The sequence below is a fragment of the Mixophyes fleayi genome, chromosome 8 (assembly GCF_038048845.1).
Source record: "Mixophyes fleayi isolate aMixFle1 chromosome 8, aMixFle1.hap1, whole genome shotgun sequence".
NCBI lineage: Eukaryota > Metazoa > Chordata > Amphibia > Anura > Limnodynastidae > Mixophyes > Mixophyes fleayi.
Genome location: NC_134409.1, coordinates 116,720,096 through 116,732,310, shown reverse-complemented (window position 1 = coordinate 116,732,310; position 12,215 = coordinate 116,720,096). Strand labels below are relative to the sequence as shown.

Sequence of the window (12,215 nt, the reverse complement as noted above, 5' to 3'; positions counted from 1 at the left end):
TAAAGTTATTGGTAATATGTAAAACCACAATAAAAGAAGTGAGAAGGGTAGCTCCATGTACTATACAGTAAATTGTAATTAGGCATGTGCAGCCCAATGATTTAAAGTTGTCTAATGGTGGAAAGCCATTTTCATACCAAAGTGACTGGGCAATGAAAGTTGGGCATAGAACCCCTGGGAAAGCAATCTCAGCATTAACTTTGTTTGTGTTTTTCTCCAAACCTATTGCATTTGCTTTCCCTCCAATATATTCTGACAGCTGTCAAATTTTTCCATGAGTGAAGATAAAGCAAATGGTGTGTGATATTGTGAACCGGTGGCTGCTCAATGGCAGGCTGTGAAATTCATGTTATGTTTTTATGAATGCCGGGAAAAGACGCCAGATACTTCCCTTTATAGCAAGCACACCAACAACTAAATAACGTAATTGTTCTCAATCAAAGATTAAAAGGGAGATTTGGTGAAAACGCATTAGACCAGTCCCAATTTTACACATGGTTGATTTCATTAAAGTTTACATGTATTTGTCCTGACATTTTTTCATTAACATCTGTTGAAATTTAGAAAGTCCCTTCGAAGTAGAACGACAGTAAATATTAACTTAGGTTATTATGCTGTGAAGTCATGGATTTGGTGTACTGCCAAATTGTATTAATATAGAATTGCTCAGTTATTAAAGCGGTGCACTCAGCAGATTTATCAAACGTTGTAAAAATTAAAGTGGAGGTGTTACACATAGCAACCAATCAGACTCTAGTAATCATTTTCTAGAATGTACTAGTTAAACGTTAGCTATAATCTGATTGGCTGCTACCACCAACACCTCCAGTTTTCCGTTCAAAAACGTTCCATAAATCTATCCCTGTCAGTTAGTTAAGGACCCATATATTTAACAGTCCTTTATTCTGCAATGTTTTGGTGGAGGTTTAATTTTAATTATATGAGCATGTAGTATTCTGTATTTTGCATATGTATGTTGCATGTTATAATCGTTAGGTTATACTTGTTATAATCAGCTCTATATATCTTGCCTTGTTGGAGAGCTTGTTATTTAACATCAATAGATTTTATAGTCATTTTTAAATACTGAAACCAAAACAGAGGGATAGTAGAAGGGGATAGTGGACATATTGTTATATTATTTCAGGAACATTACAAATTTAGATTGTACATGAATGTGCTATATGATTTTATATGTTGTGGTTCGTTGAGTATAAAAGGGTGAACGGTCTACAATATCGTTAGACATTGTTCAAGGAGCATTCTACATCTGTCACATATTCATGCCATTTGTAACATTTTATAATAGGAGAGAAAGAGAATGCAGTGGTGGAATAGAGAATACCTAAGGTTTCTATTTCAAAGCTATATTATAATTAACTATTTAAAGCGGACCTGCCATGTACATATGACAGCACATTAAACAGGTGCCTGAGCGAAACGTGTATAGGTTCTTTTACAGTCACCATTATATATGTCTGCATGAAGATAGCCCTCTTCTGGTCAGCTATGAATATTCATGAGTAATAATGAGAGAGTGAACAGCCCATGTACTGGCAGGAGCATGCTCTGTGTGCTCCTGGGAAACATTCTGTGACATTAACAAGCTGCCTGCTTACAGTACATTGGCTCTGAATGATCAAATTAGCTCAGTGTCATTGCAACTTTTGCCCATACCAACAGCTAATTTAAATAATGGTATTTATGACACAGGAAGAGGGAGTCCTGATGTTATGCAAATTTACGGTCATCTGCCAGTTCGTACATTTGTCCTGACTAGCAGGAAACTTGGAGGTATATCCCTGCTCACTATAATGAATGCTGCGTACCTGTCACTGGTGTGATCAAGCTCATTTTTGTGTGTGCTCTGTCCTGAAAATTACCTTGGGGAAAATTTGGGGGAGTATGTTTTTTTCTCTCTCAGCAATGGTGTTTGCATAATGCCTTTACATAGCAGTAAGGCTTTCACTCAGTCCATACCATTAATGATTATATTTTTGGATGATATGTAACTCTGACTGTCCGGCACTGCAGAGTTTTGTGGCGCCTTACAAATAAACGATGAAGATGAAGTTAGATTTTTCAAAACTGCATGACAGGTTTACTTGAAAGAAAATCCACAGAAAGGCTGAAAAATGTACGGTACATTAATTAGTATTCATAACTGGTAGTAAAGTGCTCTGGCAGTGATTGCTTGTACTTGACATCAAGACGGCTTTTTGCGAAAGTAGATGGAGAAATTTGTGAACGCACCCAAGTACTATAGGCAGTCAGAGATCCTAGTAGGTATCACAAGGGTTATTAAAGGGGAAAGCAAACGAAATGCACCAAAAGGTGAAAAATTAGGCATTCATTAAGAGTTTATATACACATATACGTGCTGCGACATCTTCTGTAAACCACTGAAACATAGACAGGTTTTGAATACATATATATATATATATATATATATATATATATATATATATATATATACATACAGGTATTTAATAACTGGTTTTGTTGGTTTACAGAGGGTGTGTGTGTGTGTATACACAGTATGGACGTCGTTTAGAGTCGGACGCAAAGTCTGTTTTAGGTGCATTGAACAAAAAAACACTACCACGCATGTGCAGCAAGCACCAAATCCACCTGCATCTTGAACGCAATTAACACTTGCGACTCCCTACGAGAAAATGGGAGGAACGCGGAATTGTGAAGGCGTGACCATGTAAATACATCCTAGTCGCAGTGAGGCGCAGACGCAACACACGTCAAAAAAGGGCTGTGCGGCAGGAATTAGGTGGCGCAAGCGGTTAGCTAGCTGCAGGAACTGCTCGCAGCTCAATAGGGTATTACGAGTGCGATGAGACTGGGGTTGCTTACTAGTCGTAATACCCTACCAAGCTGCGGCACACTCCCACTCCTACATTTCTTAAACGGACTTTGCGTCCGACTCTAAATGAGGTCCTATAAGCAGGGCCGTAACTAGGGGCTGTGCTACAGGGGCGACTGCCCAGGGCGCAATGCTGAATGGGGGCGCAATTGAGGAATATTTTAGGTTAATTTGGTTAAAATTGAGCGCTATGGGGGCGGCATTTGTCTTTCTCGCCCCAGGCGCTAGAATTCTAAGTTACGGCTCTGCCTATAAGTATATTGGTAGATAGATAAATAGATAGATAGAATAGATAGATAGATCAATATAATGGTTAGAAGTCATGATTTGCATTTATGTGTGACTAGTAGTATGGGGGGTCTCTTGTATTTTTGACCACACAAGTGTCATACACTGCTTGGAAAAGGATGAGGCTATATATAAATGCTGATTTAGGTGATTGTACAATATACACCGCTCTCAGTGAGGAGGACTTGACATACAGGTTATTTACCTCACGTCCGTGGTAATTCTATAACTCATGTATATTTCCCTAGCATGGGTTATATATATATATATATATATATCGATAAAACAGATTAGAGGATGCGCCGCTCTCCCGTCTTCCTGCTGCCCTCTAGCGGTCGGCTAGTGGGAAAGACCCCGGAGCATGCTGGGAGTGTTGAGTCATGGGGGCTGTCAGCTCCCGGCTGGGGGAGACGGTGTGAGGAAGACAAGGGTACAAGCGCTGACCTCCTCCCCTATCACATCTCTCGCCTCAGACATGGTCCGGGGGAAACCCGATATCAAGGCGGAGCAGTCACAGGCTGGGATCTCATCCTGGGAGAGGTGAGCATGCTGTTGGGCGTCTGTGTATCTACAAGGGGTCCTCTTCATCCTCCCCATAATATTCTTATAATACAGACTCAGCACCAGGAGGCAGGACAATTTACTGGAACAAGTGCATGCTATCAGTGCACATCTTATTGCCATCCTTTACCTAAATGCATCCTATGGAAATCATGTACATTCACATTATGCATTTAAATCCTTTGCATGAAGACATATCTGCATGCAAACCTCAGGTCTACCTTCTACACATGTATATTTATATCGTACATAGGCAAATATAAATCTTATTTATCCTGTATTTCATTTCAGCAATGTTCATCTACATTATATTTACATTTTACACGTTGAAATAATGTCACATCTCCATTATAGCTAATTCCTACAAATGATGTATCAGACTATAAATCAGTCTTATTCTTCATATACTTATCTTCCATGCACATGTGTATAATATATGATTGCATCTTATCCACACACATGTAAATCATGCTTCTACCTAGTGTATGCACCAAACCATAACTATCACATGCTCCTTACATGATTTCATTTGCACACAAACCACATATACATTACACAAACATACTGAATTCATTGTATACTCATACCCATATACATGCATATAATATATATATATGCTATTAGAGATGGGGATAACAACTGTGGAATGACCTGCACTGATTTGAAATTATTAAAGTTGCGGAGTCTCTCCCTTTCTGTCTATCTTTTATGGCTCTTTCTGTCTCTTACTCCCTCTGCTCTCTCTCTATATATTCAATATTCTTTATGTCTCATTTTGTTTGCATGCATGTCACTTGGTCTGTTTCTTCACCTATCGTTTAATGTCTTTGAACTAATACTATCTAATTTTAAAATGTAGTGTTTGTATGGATATTTTATGGTGCCTTGTGTGCATACATGCGTTCTAACACTTACTGGCACGGCTATGGGGGCATGAGTGCACACATTGGGGTGTCATTCTCACTCTTACATGCTAATTGTTATAATCGTTGAGATGTAAGTGCAGCGCACATACTAGGGTGTTGTGTTGGACTGTTTGGACTGCAGGCAGTACAGAGTTGTGGGTGTATTGTGGGGTGTATGTCTTTTTTTCTATGCACATTATCATCAAATTTACAGAACTACGTTGGCGTTTTGTTCAGGTGTCTTTGATTTAACATGATAATGGTAATATTGCAGTGGTTTATGCAGTTTCTCAAGTGCTCTTCCTCTTTTTGCAGATTTTTATGCAGCTGTAGTTTTTTACAGGGGTGCGGTGCCTGTCTCCCAATTTGCACATGGTAATAATGTAAAATAAAGAGTGGGACCATATATTATGATAACCTGCTTCCCATTTGCATACATGTTTAGGTTTGGGCAATTTGGGATTCTGTTACTGTGTGCTGATCATGTTATGCACCCTAATTGTCTGAACCCACTTATTCCAATCAGCCCCTGTCAAGGGTGGAAAGTCTGGGTTTCCTACAATTTAAATGTCCTTGAATCAATATGAGTGCAGCATTATCTCCCTGGCATTTATAATTGGGAATGTTTCCTCTTTTTTGTACCCTCTGTGTAAAGGGACCGTCAGTGGTTTTCTGTGGTGCTGTTCCTATTTCTGAGACACCATCCTCAGTCAAACATGCTTTTCTGACAATTCTTAGCTAAATGACTGGGAGTTAAGCCAATCAGCACAGCGACTGAATGATTCCTGGCTGATCCGCTAGGGACTTACTTACTGCATGTTTGACAGTAATGTGGGATTGGGTGACCTCAGCTGCTTCAGAACCTCCAATGAAACTGTACTGCCTTGTACTCATTATATGTGCAATCCAGCGAAGTAGAATGGGGATTACAGCCGTTTCTTCTTGTAAGAGGTATTTTAGCGACAAAATGCTTTTTCATCCTGGTATTGCAAATCTTCAACCTAGCAGAAAATTTGTATGTCACATACACAATTTACTTTAGTGAATTAAAAAAAAATATATATATATACAATGGTCACTGTCAGCTTTTTCCTGACTCCTACTCCAGTTCCATAATGCAGAGAATATTTCATCTTCCCAAATAAGGAGCACTTATCTCATATCCTTCCAGTAAAGCACATGGATGTTTAAATAACATTGGGTGAGATCTGCGGATGTTCACTTCAGACCCACCATCTATCTCCTTTGTGCATGTATTAAAAGCTGTTACTGTCTCTTTGAGGGATGGTTACCAGTTCCACAGAAGTTGTACAGTGGAATGGATCTTGTAGGTAAATTAACATAATTGACTTTTTAATCACCTGTTACCATCTATCATGTATGCAATTACATAAACCAAAACTAATAAAAATATATCACTTTAATCATATTTGTAATAATGTACATAATAAATATAAGAAGATTAAACACAACAATAACATAACAATACATGTTTTGTATATCTGGTCCTGTTGATACAACAAAGGTACTTCCATATATCAAATAAGGATTTGTTAAAAAATTTATTACTTGATAACCACTGTTCCATCAGAATACATTAATCCACAGATGGCACTTCTGCTAATGCTATTCACTTATGCACTAGAGGCTAATAGGGCTGATTTTATGCCATGCCAAAATGTATCTGATTTTGGTTGGGTTACACAAACGTGCACAATGTACAGTAATTTATCAATCTGAATTGAATTGAACGTAATAAATGGACAAATATAAATATAATATAAATTTGTGTGGCAAGCTTAAATCTGGGAACAAGTGGCCTTGCTGTTGAGCCTGACTACTGAACAACCAGACCGGTGAGCAATTTGGCCGCAGGCAAGCATGACCAAATTGCACAGATCAGATTGTTCAGGTGCTGGGTTGAGCAGACAGAAATCAGTGCAGAGCATCCTCTCCTTTGGTGGTAAATGTATCAAGCTGTGAGTTTACAGAGGGTTTGAAAACTTGAGATGTTGCCTATAGCAACCAATCAGATTATAGTTTTCATTTATTTAGTACATTGTACAAAATTATAACTATAATCTGATTGCTATAGGCAACATCTCCAATTTTCAAAACCCACTGTAAACACCCAGCTTGATACAGCTACCCCCTGGTGTTGCCTGTATATAAGTATGAACAATAAGTCATTACATTTGGTGATGGGGGGATCAGCATTCTACCCACAATTAAGCATTCTGGATCAGATGTAATTACCTATAAAGGGTCCATATGGCACAAAAGATTAGTCCGTTTCCTCAAGATGACCAAATCACATTATTTATGTCAATGTATATGTTTCATTTGACCTCATTATAGCTATATTTAATTTAACATTTAAAGAGTAGTAGAGTGAAAGTAAACCACTCTCATAAACAGGGTATGTTTTGTCATATCACACAGCTTATTTTAACAATATCAGATTGCTATTATTTTCACAGTCACGATTTCTTCAGAAATAGCTGTAAATCTGATTTCTTTGTCACTAAAATCCGGTGCATTGTGTCAGTCACATCATCTGTGCAGACAGTATTCTTATACAAACCCTAGCAATAATATATATATATATATATATATATATATATATATATATATATTACAATAAATATTAATAATCTATATATACCTCCTGTGTTTGAGTATGTCCTGGATACATAATATTCAGTTGTGACCTACTTACAGACAAGGGTATTATAACTACAAACATGTTTATGGAACAAAATAACAGTAGTTTTGCAAGATCTCAAAGAGGATTTTTTTTTTAAATTAAAGCCCGGGATCAGTGCTTTTCGTGCTCCAATGCAAAAGAAAAGGTGCAAAAACCTCTTTAAAGAGAAAGGGCCCCTTTATCCCTGACCCACTGGAACCAAAAGGCCTCACATGGAGCAAGGGTCTTCAGACCCCCTTTCTAGCAAGGCTAGGGGGGTCCCTTTGCATTGGAATCTGTCAGAGCTTCGCCCATCTGCCAGGAAGGGATGACATCAAAGGGTTTCTGAGGGTAGGAACCAACGGGCCACACTGACACTCCCTAGTTCGACTGGAGCGCAGAGCCCATAAGGGCCTACTCGCACCCCGAACAATCTGTGAAATGGAAAATATAAAAGTGAGAGCGACAAACAAAAAGTGATATGAATAAGTGTTGGGTGGGTACGACCCCAGCCTAATGGTCGGGCAAATATAAAAATTCTTCCTTCCAGGCAAAAGACCAGGGCATAAGGAGGCGGTGCGTAAAACGAAAGCGGTATAAATGTGTAAAGGTGCTAAAAATTAGGTGCCAGGTGTAGCATGGTCATTTTCTGGTACCCCCATGTCACCACTGGAGGCACAGTTAGCCCCGGGCTTTCAATGCCGCCTCCAGCCGCCGGGCAGAGCTCCAAGTGCGGCATGTACTTACAAGAACAGATCCACCACTTGATCTTAGCCAAAAGGGCTGTGAAGCGATCTCAGATAAGGGGCAGATTTTATCATGCAGGATATCCCAAACATGTGGAGCTCCATTGTAGAAGACAGCATCCAGATTCCTTATTGAATTTAGGGACAATAGGCAGGATTCTGGAGGTAGATCTAAAGCTAGGTACACACTACACAGTTTTCATCCAATAATCGGCTAAATCAGCCGACATACGACCGCTTGTTCAAAAGTCGGGTCAGTGTGTGCAGTGACACAATGGTCGAAAGTCTGCTCAAATGGACGATTGTCGCCTTATTTGGTTGGTCATACCGTTTAATATTTTCGTTCCAATCTCGTTTCCGTTGTGTAGTGTGTATAAACTTCCGACCGATCCACAACAGTGAGTACGAAATAACAGTCATTGCTCACGACAACATGGCTGTAAAAAGTCGCTTAAGGGACGTCCGCTCTTCCCTTTATCGTCATAAACAAGGCTAGTGTGTATGCAGTCCATGGACCGAGCGATCGGAACATCGATCGCATGTAAAATCGATTAGCATAAAAAGTTGGTGGAAAATTCTGTAGTGTGTACCTAACTTTAGGTAATAACCATTGTTAGTTCCAGGGTTAAGTCTTTTCAGGTAATTAGGTAACTTGTTTAGTAAGTATTTCAATTACATACAGACAAATTGAACTTTGCGTCTAGAATCCAGAGCCAGCCAGCCTTGATCTGATAGAATATCACAATGATGTGTTTTGTAATTACACAGCAAAACATAACGGCACCTTGAGTTGTAAAGAGTAGCAAGCTTACTAAGGTGAATTTGAGGAGCAGTACCATAAATTACATCCCCATGGAATATAATTGACATTAGCATCCTTTCTGCCCTGCGCTGTCTGGACATAGGAGTAAAATATATCATTGTGTTTGTCATGGTTTAAATGAGATGTGTTTGTTGTTTCGGGTCTCCCGTTTGCAGGTGCAGTGAAGGGGGGTAGTGGTGGCATTAATGATTTGTGGGTTCATGGGTCATTGTTATACATGACTTACTGACATCTGCTGTAAGAACCTTCTGTGCTAGACTTTTCTTGGATGCAGCATGTTCTGGTGTCTTGCATGCATTGTCCATTTAGTGTTTTTTATGAACGCTTGTATATACTATTGATGTGTTCGTTATAGGGACCGATTATACTAAGTGGTAAATGAAACCCAAGAGGAACGTGCCGTGGACATGCGCTGTGTGTATGAGCTCTGACCATTGTTGAGGTAGGGCTCTGAGAGTCTTTAATTAGCTGTGTTTTTGGAGCTGCTATCTTTTTGTTTTATTCACTGGTCCACAATTTAAGTCTGAGGGAATAAAGGTTCTGTGGTTTGTTTTTGTTTTTTGCGTTTTATTTTCTGTTTCTGTTTGATATATTTACTTAGGAAGTCAGATTGTCAGTTCAACAATCAATAGTAAATGAAAAAAAAAATATCTAAATATTTCTTACCGCAGTCTACTGTCTCTTGTGAAACTGATCACCACGGTCTGGATGATTTGTGGATGTGAAGCAGGAAAAGTTCTCATGGCCCAAAACATAATGCTGCGATCTACAAAATGACACAATGTTTGTTCTTTGTTATTTCTTTTTGCCTGTTTCCCTTGCCGACAGCCCCTCTAATGTCAGTAGCATATTAGAAGGAGGCAGACGTTCTAGTAGCATAAATAGGACATGTTGTTACTCTATAAGAGGAAGGAGGCTTATTCAGCAAGCTTTCTAGTAGTATACATAGGCCATATTGTTACTGTATGATAGGAAGGAGGCATATTCAGAAGGCATTCTAGTAGCATAAATAGGACATGTTGCGGTATAAGAGGAAGGAGGCTTATTAAGCAGGCATTCTAGTAGCATAAATAGAACATGTGACTATAAGAGGAAGGGGGCTTATTCAGCAGGCGTTCTAGTAGCATAAATAGGACATGTTGTTACTCTATAAGAGGAAGGAGGTTTATTCAGCAGGCATTTTAGTAGTATACATAGGCCATATTGTTACTGTATGAGAGGAAGGGGGCGTATTCAGCTGGAGTTCTAGTAGCATAAATAGAACATGTTACGGTATAAGAGGAAGGTGGCTTATTTAACAGGCATTCTAGTAGCATAAATAGGACATTTTGTTACTGTATAAGAGGAAGGAGGCTTATTCAGCAGGCAATCTAGTAGCATAAATAGGACATGTTACTGTATAAGAGGAAGGTGGCTTATTCAGTAGGCATTTTAGTAGCATAAATAGGACATGTTACTGTATAAAAGGAAGGAGGCTTATTCAGCAGGCGTTCTAGAAGCATAAATAGAACATGTTACGGTATAAGAGGAAGGTGGCTTATTCAACAGGCATTCTAGTAGCATAATTAGGACATTTTGTTACTGTATAAGAGGAAGGAGGCTTATTCAGCAGGCAATCTAGTAGCATAAATAGGACATGTTACTGTATAAGAGGAAGGAGGCTTATTCAGTAGGCATTTTAGTAGCATAAATAGGACATGTTACTGTATAAAAGGAAGGAGGCTTATTCAGAAGGCATTCTAGTGACATAAATAGGACATGTTGTTACTGTATAAGAGGAAGGAGGCTTATTCAGTAGGCATTCTAGTAGTATAAATAGGACATGATACTGTATAAAAGGAAGGAGGCTTATTTAGCAGGCATTCTAGTGACATAAATAGGAAATGTTGTTACTGTATAAGAGTAAGGAGGCTTATTCAGTAGGCATTCTAGTAGCATAAATAGGACATGTTACTGTATAAGAGGAAGGAGGCTTATTCAGTAGGCATTTTAGTAGCATAAATAGGACATGTTACTGTATAAAAGGAAGGAGGCTTATTTAGGAGGCATTCTAGTGGCATAAATAGGACATGTTGTTACTGTATAAGAGGAAGGAATTCTAGTGACATAAATAGGACATGTTGTTATTGTATAAGAGGAGGGCATTCTAGTGGCATAAATAGGACATGTTGTTACTGTATAAGAGGAAGGCATTCTAGTGACATAAATAGGACATGTTGTTACTGTATAAGAGGAGGGCATTCTAGTGGCATAAATAGGACATGTTGTTACTGTATAAGAGAAAGACATTCTAGTATTATAAATAGGACATGTTGTTACAGTTACTGCATGAGAGGAAGGAGGTGTATTCAGTAGATATTCTAGTGGCATAAAAAGACATATGACTGCTGTTATTGTATGAGATAAATGAGACTTATTCTGCAGGCATTTAGTAGCATAAACAGCCATATGGGTACTGTTGGTTTGGGAGAGGGATGAAATGATTATTGCAACTGTTCTTCCCTGTAAATTGCCGTTGCCTAGATGACAGCTAACAAGTCCTACAGTCTGTGGCCTATCTGGCAATCCAGTGCTGATCCGGAAGTGTACAGACATAGTACATAGCTCATCTCCCCACATGTTATGAGACTAGGTGGCTTGTAGACCTGCAGCTCCCTGCGAATCTTCCTCTCTAACACACTGTAATGTACTATTTATTACACTATATTTTAATATAACGTTTCACCCTAATATGCATGGTAACGCCACAGACCCATCACATGTGATACCATGCATGCGTGCTGGAGTGAAGACCTAAGCGATGTCACTATACCGCTGGAGGGGTTTATTTATGACCCTTTGTATGTTCTAACCGTTATCATTTTGTATCTCATTGATAAGAAATGAATTAACATTTCGATTTAGCAAAATTGTTAAGCTTCAATAGGAGCCTGATCCGGTGAAAAGTCTATAATAAATTGATGGCAATCGTGAGAACTTTACTGCGCTACCACGAGGCTACACATGCGCAGAATACAATTCATGATGGCAGCCAGGGGTTGCAACATTAAGTCTGCCATGGAGGGATCCGAAGATCCCTCTTCTGCGATGCTCTACCCATAGGCTAGAACGGCCTAACACAGAAAAACAAAGAGTGGGGTCCGTGCTTCTTTAACCTATGTATAGAAGCTGCCAATGGGATATGAAAGGGGCTCGTCCTATTCCCCAGAATGGCAACAATATTATAGGTAGGTTCCCAGGCGCTAAAGTGGTAATGTGTAAATTAAAGAGATATCTGAGGTAGTAAAGAGTGGCTGTAAGCCAATGAGTTGTTTATTAACTTAGATTGATA

General features: G+C 39.0%; 1 protein-coding gene across 3 annotated transcripts in view; it reads left to right on the top strand.

The window, feature by feature from the left end:
• Positions 1-3,536: 3,536 nt before the first annotated feature.
• Positions 3,537-12,215, top strand: part of ERC2 (ELKS/RAB6-interacting/CAST family member 2) — an 804,554-nt gene continuing 795,875 nt past the window's right edge. For all 3 annotated transcript variants that reach the window (XM_075183253.1, XM_075183252.1, XM_075183254.1), the window contains exon 1: positions 3,537-3,703. The gene's annotated coding sequence lies outside the window, so the exon portion shown is untranslated. The remainder of the gene's footprint in view (positions 3,704-12,215) is intronic.